The sequence below is a fragment of the Octopus bimaculoides genome, chromosome 3, assembly GCF_001194135.2.
Source record: "Octopus bimaculoides isolate UCB-OBI-ISO-001 chromosome 3, ASM119413v2, whole genome shotgun sequence".
Taxonomy (NCBI): Eukaryota; Metazoa; Mollusca; class Cephalopoda; order Octopoda; family Octopodidae; genus Octopus; species Octopus bimaculoides.
The window spans coordinates 143,193,216-143,202,416 of NC_068983.1; positions in this window are offsets into that span (position 1 = coordinate 143,193,216).

Genomic DNA, 9,201 nt, shown 5'->3' on the forward strand with positions numbered 1-9,201 from the left:
GTACACCTATCACATACAGTGGCCTGGGAATGAAATAGCTTAGTGGGGTGCAAATTCAGGTCCAAAACTTTTTATAAACAAGACTGATTATTTTTTCAATCTTAATATCAAAACAAACACAGGTATAATAATATTTTTTTTATTAATTATTATACATGGAAAAATAATGCTTCAAATCACCCACTAAATTTTTCTATACTTGCTCGTTTCGTTCATGAAGTTTTCCAAGAGGATGTCCAAAGTCTTTTCATTGCACAAGATTTTATATAAATGCATTACTACACAGTTTGGTTTGGTTTGGTTTGGTTTTGTTACACATTAGTATCAGTCTATCTCATGAAATCAAGTGCTTGCAGGAATAGGCGTGCTTATATGGGGCATGCTTTCAACAGATCCTGATTAACTCTTCGTACAGAAACTTCATTCCCTCATTAACATTGAGATTGCCAATGTGCTGATGCCAGTTTATTTCAAGGATTTCAGTTTTAATTTCATTCCACTCGGCTTTCTTGAAATTCAAGTTCGTAAGGAATGAATCATGTGTGATGTTATTTGTGTGTGTTGCCCTCTTTGAACCATATACAGATAATTGATAATTGAATAGCTGTGGGAATGACCTGAACATTGTGAGTGAAGTCTGTATTGATGGTAAAGACTAGGTTGGGTATATTATTTCCTCTAGTTGAACGGGTAATAATTTGTTGCATGAGGATGTCTTTTAGTAGTATCAAAAAGAGCATACATATCTCTCTTGTTCAGTTATATAATTTCAGGTCAGTGGAGACTAGGAAATTAAGATCCCCTGCTAAAAGTACATTGGCCAGTGGGATGGCCTCACTTGAGGTTTGGCATATGAGTGACAAAGCATCTTTGAAGTGATCTCCATGGTTAGCTGCATCAGGAAGACAACAGATAATGCCTATGATGAAATTGAGGTCAATCACATGCATTATTAGTATATCACACACTGTATTGGAATAGGAGAGGAGTACATTTGTTGCTAGGTCTTCTTGGATGAAGATCACTATTTCTCCTTGTTTTCGTATTCTGTGGTCAGTTCTGAGTAGTACATAACCTGTACTTCTGCATCCAATATGTGGTCTGTGGTCAGGTGTGTTTCACTTAGTGCTACACATATTGTCTTTTCTCGATGTATGTCTCTCTCATTGCGCAAAGTTTCTAAGATGTGATACTTTTGTTTGATTTGTGATGTGTGAAAGAGCGTGTACATTCGGCATTATTATAGAGTTGAGTTTGTGGGTCAATGACAGCAATGGTGTGGTTGTGCACTGGCATAATAGCAGTGGTTGGTGCTGTGTAAGAGCTAGACATCGTTTTTATTTCTTTTGCCAAATCCATCATGGTTAAAAAAGAATTTTCTTGTTTTTGGGAGGGGTTGTTGTCTGGAGTTGGTATGGTTGCACTTTTGAATATGGTTATAGTCACATGGTTTGTGGCTGTTGATTTTACAGTATATATGTAGGTGACTTTTGGGTTTCGATGAAAGTCTGGACCAACACTGCCACTGTAAGGGATGTTTCTACCGGAGATTTAGTGCTGATTTGGTATCATGTTTTTACTAGTGGATCGAGTCCCTGGAAGTTGAGTGAAGGGACAGTTGCATATCAGACACAATATTTTGTGTTGGGATTAACAACAGATTTTAGGATTTTAGGTTACATGTGTAGAAGTTATCAAGCGTGATTTAGCTTTTAGTAGTGGTGGTGATGGAGTTGTAAGATAAGTGGTTTGGTGTTGGCTGGTATTGCTTGTATGAATTGTGTATCTTTTCCCAGATAAATGGGTGAAGCTACAGTCACTGCGTATGCATAGTCTCTTGTGTTGAGAATAGCAGCATATTTTGGGGTTTTGTGTGTTCATAATTTTACTTTATTTGTAGTTAGCAGATTTTTCATGGAGCTGTCAGGTATATTATATTCAGATTGAAGTGGATAGTGGAGAGGGGGGGGGAGAGAGAAAGGAGTGGTTCTTCACTAATTGGAGTAGTAGTAGTGGTAATGGTAGTAACAGTAGAATAAGATGACAATGGTGATGATGTACCTCTTGTGTTATTCTGAAAAGAATTTGAGTGGCCTGACTACAGAACAGCTAGAGACTGTGTTGTTTGATAGGCCATCAATTGTTCTGGTATTGAAGAGTGACTGCCAATACTGATCTTGTTGTTGTTGCTATTGTTTAGTTATGGTAAGGATAATAGCAGTAGAATATAATGACAATGATAATGATGGGTCACTTGTGATATTTCGAGGAAATGAGGAAGTGGATAGCTACACAGTGAAGGGCTCTTGCTTGTGGAGTTGAATATTTCATCATCTGTGCTAGTATTGAGGAGTGGCCATGGTGGTTTGTTGTTTTATTGTTGTTATATATTATATATATATATATATATATATATACACACTCACATATATGTATATATATATATATTTACATAAGTACATATATATCTATATATAATTTTTTAATGTAGAGGATGCTTTAGTTCACTAATATATCTTTCTAGGGATTGGTGGGGGGTTTCTTTTCATTTATTTTAGTTCTTTGTTCCTGTTTTTTTCTAAGTCTAGGGAAGGTAAGTAGGGTGGGGGTGCAATATTGAATTTTGCACCCCAACAAAATTTTAGTGGATGCAAGTGCACCCCTGCACCCCTTAGTCACATACGAAACTTACAGTCACTGTTAGTCTATTTGTGATTCCACCACACCTCTTGTGTGGCTTACTCTGGGCATAGTGTACAAGTACAGACTTTGTACCTACTCTTTTTTGCATATTAAGCAAAGTCATTTCCATGAAGATACCAAGATCCTGTCTTCTTTCTTACTTGCTAAAACCTGATGGACCTACAACTTACCCTTTCTTCATGTCATTTATCTACCAAACAGCTCTTGATTTGAATTGCTGGTCCTTCTGTAGAGTTACCATGAGGTAGCTCCTCTTTAAACCATGCCTTCTTCACGTTCAGCTGCCTCCCATAATAGCATTTCTACACTCCTTTCTTATCTTCCATATCTATAGCAAGTTTGCCTTCATCATTCCAAATACACTTTTTGCCAATGACAACTTTGTTCTCTCTCACACAGTTTTGCAATCCAAAACACTTCTACTGCTGATCCTTCCTTTGTAGGATATGTGCAGATCTTTTCCTTTCTGCTTACCCTTAGTCAAATATATTTGTCTCCTTGCTTGTCTCTTAGCCTTTACTGTTCTCTCAGCCATATCTTTCTAGTACCAAGTTACCTTTGATTTGGCAGAGACTTTGCGCCAATTGCATGTCTGATCTTTAGCACAAAGCATGTTATTTCTTAGAAATTCCTGATTGTCATCTATGCTACCTGTACTTAGATCTTTCTCCATACAGCTATATGTATCAAAGAGAATTTCTCTAAACCTATTCCCAACTGCAAGATCTTTTAGTTTCCATTTTTTCCTTCTCCATACCATCTTCTGTTTCTGCATCTGAAGTCACTAGCCACTAATCTATGATGTGTCATGTATTCTTTGTCAGGAAAAGTGATTGCCCCTTGACTGGTTCCTGTGCCGGTGGCACATAAAAAGCACAATCCGAACGTGATCGATGCCAGTGCTACCTGACTGGCTCCTGTGCTGGTGGCATGTAAAAAGTACCATCCAAACATGGCTGATGCCAGTGCCCCCTGATTGGCTCCCATGTCGGTGACACGTAAAAAGCACTATCCAAATGTGATCGATTGATCAAGGCCAGGCTCGCTTGACTGGCTCCTGTGCCAGTGACACATAAAAAACACCTGCTACACTCTCGGAGTGGTTGGTGTTAGGAAGGGCATTCAGCTGGAGAAACATTGCCAGATCAGATTGGAGCCTGGTGCAGCCACTGGCTTTCCAGACCTCAGTCAAACCGTCAAACCCATGCCAGCATAGAAAACAGACGTTAAATGATGATGATGAATAACTCTTCTGTCCCATTTCCTGATGAAAATGTAAGCTGACTTGTGTGTTTGCCTGATTGGTAGGTGATGAGGTGGTTGGTTGGTTTCTTAAAAATGTGTGTTGTAAATTGTTAGATAAGTTGGATTACAGAACTTCAGGTGTCTTATATCCTCATTTCTTGAACTATATCCATAGCCTCCATGAATGTTATGGAAGCCATCATCACACTGGTCAGCATTTCTGTTGAAGTCACCAGCCATGATAATGAAGCCATGGTCAGTCATTGTTGAGGTACTCTGCAGAAAGGTCTCATAGAACTGGTCCTTCTATTCTTTTAGCAGTCTTGCCTGTGGGGTGTATGCCAAAATAAATATTTCTGTTAAGTCACAATTAGTCTCATCTTAATTATCGTATTACAACCACTGACTACCTTGATTACTTTATCCATTTCTCAGCTAACAGTATCCCTCCCCAACTCTTGCTACTGCTATTACTCATCCAGAAGATGTATTGTATATTGAGGCCCCTGCTGAGTTTTGAACCATAACTCTCAGATTTTCCCAGTCCAGAATCACAATCCAATGTATCTCCATAAAAGGAAAAGTGTTGCCAGAAAAGGTATTAATACCTATGTGAATAAAGTTAATTAGCATTATCTGACATATAATGGTTCATGTTACAAACTTCAAAAAGAGTGTATGAGTTTTCCCACCAACACTTTTGCTGAAGGTTCTAGAAAGAAACTTACAATTATAAAAAGTTGGCAGATTCAGCCTCAGGCCAGATAACCACTCAGCTGTGCAGAGTCAAGTCTCTTAACCTTGCAAGCTGGTCTCTCCTCATTTTCCACTTTTTTGTGTAACATGCTTACGCCATACTCAACAAAAGGTACCAACTCTAAGCTGTTGTGTCAAATAATACATATTAATTATATGTATTGAGTTGAATCCTTTCTACTTATTTAATCTTCAAAGGTTATGCACTACTTTTGTAATATCAGCTAGCACGTTGTATTACAGAGGATCCTATCAATCAGAAAAGGCTGAAAGGAATAACATGGCATGAGTTCTTGCCACCTCTAATGGCAGAAAACTCATGCTTGCTTCATTTCTTTCTAGTCTTTACACATCTTCTGCACTCAGGACCCAAATTTCAGTACAAAGTAGCACTGTTATTTGTACACAAGCATCACAGTCTTCCTTTCACACTCAGATTCAGACCTTCCGTTACCACTGCTAATTAGGTTACCTAGGCAATAAAAGCTATCTATAACTTGTAAGAAACCTCTTGAGCATCTGACAAAGTCTTTCCAGTGTGTCCTTAGTGTTTACTGCTCCTGTGCACCTGCCATGTACAAAGTCTACTTCCCCTATTAACCTTCCTTTGAAATCATTGCATCTCTAATATCAAATAATCTATCTTTTATACATTTCTGTATACCAATTTCCATTCACAAGGAATTGGTCAATCACACAAAGTTATGATAGAAGACACATACCCAAAGTGCCATACAGTTGGATTGAACCTGAAACAATGTAGCTGTGAGGTGTTCTTATTAACCACAAAGTGACACAAGAAACTTTTCAGCCTAGGATTAAAATTTCTTTCCAAATAACCACTTAATTCATTCACAGACTTTCTTCACATTAATTCATTCATGTATTGGTTTGTTTATATATTTGTCTGTAATATTAACAAAGATTTTCTGTTCTAGAGGTGATAGTTAAAACTTTGTCATTCAACATTTTATCTTTTAGTAAATAATGTATTCATGTAGCATAGCATAGACACACACACACACACACACACACACACTTAAATATATCTATGTACGAATGTATGTATGTATGTATGTATGTATGTATGCGTGCATGTATGTATGTATGTATTTGTGTATGTATGTATGCATGTATTTGTGCATGTATGTATGTATGTATGTATGTGTACATGTATGTATGTATGTATTTGTACATGTATGTATGTATTTATGTATATGAAGGGGTGCTGAAAAGTTCTTGGCTTTGGTTAAAAGAAAATACTGGGGGAATCAGTTAATTATGATTTTATTCAACATACAGGGTGTCCATAAAATCTCTTTACCATTTCAAAACTTTATTACAAATGCAATTGATAAGATATTTTATTCAGATTCGTTCTATTGTATTCAGTGTTTATTAAAATTTTTTTTTTTACCTCATTTAATACACTTCTACATGGGCACCATTAGTTGTACGAAGCACATCAAGACGGTACTTGATTTCTTGCCATGTTCGCTGTAGCATAGCCTTATCAATTGTGGCAATAGCATCAGTAATCTTTTGCTTTAGGTCAGTAATGTCCCGTATCTTTGTTCGATACACGATATCTTTAACAGCCCTATAGAAAGAAGTCCAGGGAAGTGATATCTGGTGAACGTGGCGACCAAGGAATTGACCCATTCCTTCCAATCCACTGGTCTGGAAATGTTTTATTGAGGAACTCACGAACATGCAGTCCCCAATGTGGTGGTGCACCATCTTGTTGGAAAATGATGGTTGGTTGAAGGTCATTCAGTTGTGGTACCACATATTCAGTTAAAAGGTCAAGGTAAACATTTGCAGTAATTGATGTCTCGTTGAAGAAAAGTGGACCAACTATTCGATTGCACATGATCTCACACCACACATTCACCTTCGGGCTATTACGCTCAATTTCTACAGTCACGTGGGGGTGTTCTGATCTCCAGATTCTCACATTGTGTTTGTTCAGTTTCCCTGAAACATGAAAGGTTGCCTCATCACTAAAACAAACTCGTCTGAGGAATGTTTTATCCTCAGAAATTTGTTCCAGCATGTTAACTGCAAACTCTTTTCGTCTTGGTTTATCATTTGGCTCAAGTGCCTGTAAGAGTTGCATTTTGTTAGCATACAATCGCAAGTTCTTGTGTAGGACCTTGTGCACTGTTGAATGCGGTAGCAGCAGTACGGATGGACTTTGTGGGAGAACAAGAAAAGGATTGTCCTATACGATCGATGTTTTCATTAGATGTTCTTGGTGGCCCACTCCTCCCCTTATCTAGCACTGTCCCTGTCTCCATAAATTTCTTGTGCCATGCACGAATTGTCGGACGTGATGGTGGATCACTTCCATACTTAGTTCTGTAGTTTCGCTGAGTCTGCCTATCCGATTTTGTTTCAATAAACCATGAGACACATTGCGCCTTGTCTTGAGGGGTAGCCATTTTTTACGAGTTCATTCAACAGCACCTCTTTTACCAACAGGATCCCTGAAACACACAAATGCAATGTGATTAAAAACTTTAGTAAACACTGAATACAATAGAATAAATCTGAATAAAATATCTTATCATTTGCTTTTGTAATATTTTTTTTAAATGGTAAAGAGACTTTATGGACACCCTGTATTTCCCTCTCAGATTCACAAACTTATTGCAACAGTCCTTCAGTTTTTCTAAGCCCTGTAAAATAACTCGGAAGGCTGGACCTCCAGCCAGGCCTTTCATGATACTCCTAAAACCAGTAACTTTTCATCACCCACTCCATATCTCTCTCTCTCTCTCTTTATCATCGTCATCATCATTTAACATCCATTTTCCATGCTGGTATGGGTTGGACAGTTCGACTGGGGTTTGGTAAGCCAGGAGGCTGCACCAGGCCCCAATCTGATCTGGCAGTGTTTCTACAGCTGGATGCCCTTCCTAATGCCAACCACTCCGAGAGTGTAGTGGGTGCTTTTTACATACCACCGGCACAGGGGTCAGAGGAGCTGGCATCGACCATGATCATATGGTGCTTTTTACGTGCCAACAGCACAGAAGCCAGTCAAGGCGGTATTGGCATTGGCCATGTTCGGAAGGTGTTTTTTATGTGCTACCAGCACGGGGCCCACACCTGCAATTTCCATTTGATTTGATTTTGATATTGCTGATATTGATGTACTTGACTCAATAGGTCTCCTCAAGCACAGTATGTCGCCATACAATCCAAGGTACTTTTGAGTGGGCTGGTTATGCGACACTGGTGTAGGTTATAGCTGTAGACTCACTTTATTTGCTGGGTCTTCTCAGTCACAGAATACCTCCAGAGGTCTCAGTCTTTTGTCATTGCCTCTGTGAGGCCCAAAGTTTGAAGGTCATGCTTCACCACCTCATCCCGTGTCTTCCTGGGTCTCCCTCTACCCCGGATTCCTCCCACTGTTTGGGAGTGGCACTTCTTCACACAGCTCTCCTCGTCCATCTGCAGTACATGACCATACCTATGCAAACATCTCTCTTGCACGCCACATCCGATGCTTCTTATGTCTAACATTTCTCTCAGAGTGCTTACACTCTGTTATGTGTGCACACTGAAATTATGCATCCAGCGGATCATGCTAGCTTCATTTCTTTTGAGCTTACACATGTCTTCAGCAGTCACAGCCCATGTTTCACTGCCATGAAGCATGGCAGTTCGCACACATACATCATACAATCTACCTTTCACTCTGAGCAAGAGGCACTTTGTTACCAGTAGGGGTAGAAGCTTTCTGAATTTTTCCCAGGCTATTCTTATTCTAGTGGTAACACTCTCTGAGTATCCACTCCTACTACATACTTGGTCACCTAGGTAGCGGAAGCTATCAACTATTTCTAGTCTCTCCCCCTGGCATGTGATGGGGTCTGTTTTCTGAGTATCTGTGGTGTTTATTGCCCCTGTGCATCTGCTGCACATGAAAACTATCTTCCTGGTTAATCTTCCTTTGATGTTGCTGCACCTCTTATGTGTCCATAGCTTACACTAGGTACATCTTATGGAGTTTCTACCTACACCTTTTCTACAGATCGAGCAGGGCCACCTACCTGAAGTGGTGTGTGATGTGTTCACCTTCCTACTTACCAGAACTTTGGTCTTTGCAACATTGACTCTAAAGCCTTTCGATTCTAAACCTTGCTTCCAAACTTGAAGTTTCTTCTCTAATTTTGGTAGTGATTCTGCTATGAGGGCCAGATCATCGACATGGAGGAGTTCCCAGGGGAAACCTGTCTTGAATTCTTCTGTTATTGCCTGAAGGACTATGATGAATAAGAGGGGGCTGAGGGCTGATCCTTGGTGAACCCCTATGTCTACCTGGAATTTTTCACTATACTCATTTCCAATCTTAACCCTACTGACAGCATCTCTGTATAGGGCCTGTACAGCCCCTATTAACCATTCATCAATCCCCAGTTTCCACATAGCCCACCTCATGCATATATGTGTGTGTATATATATATATATATATATATATATATATAT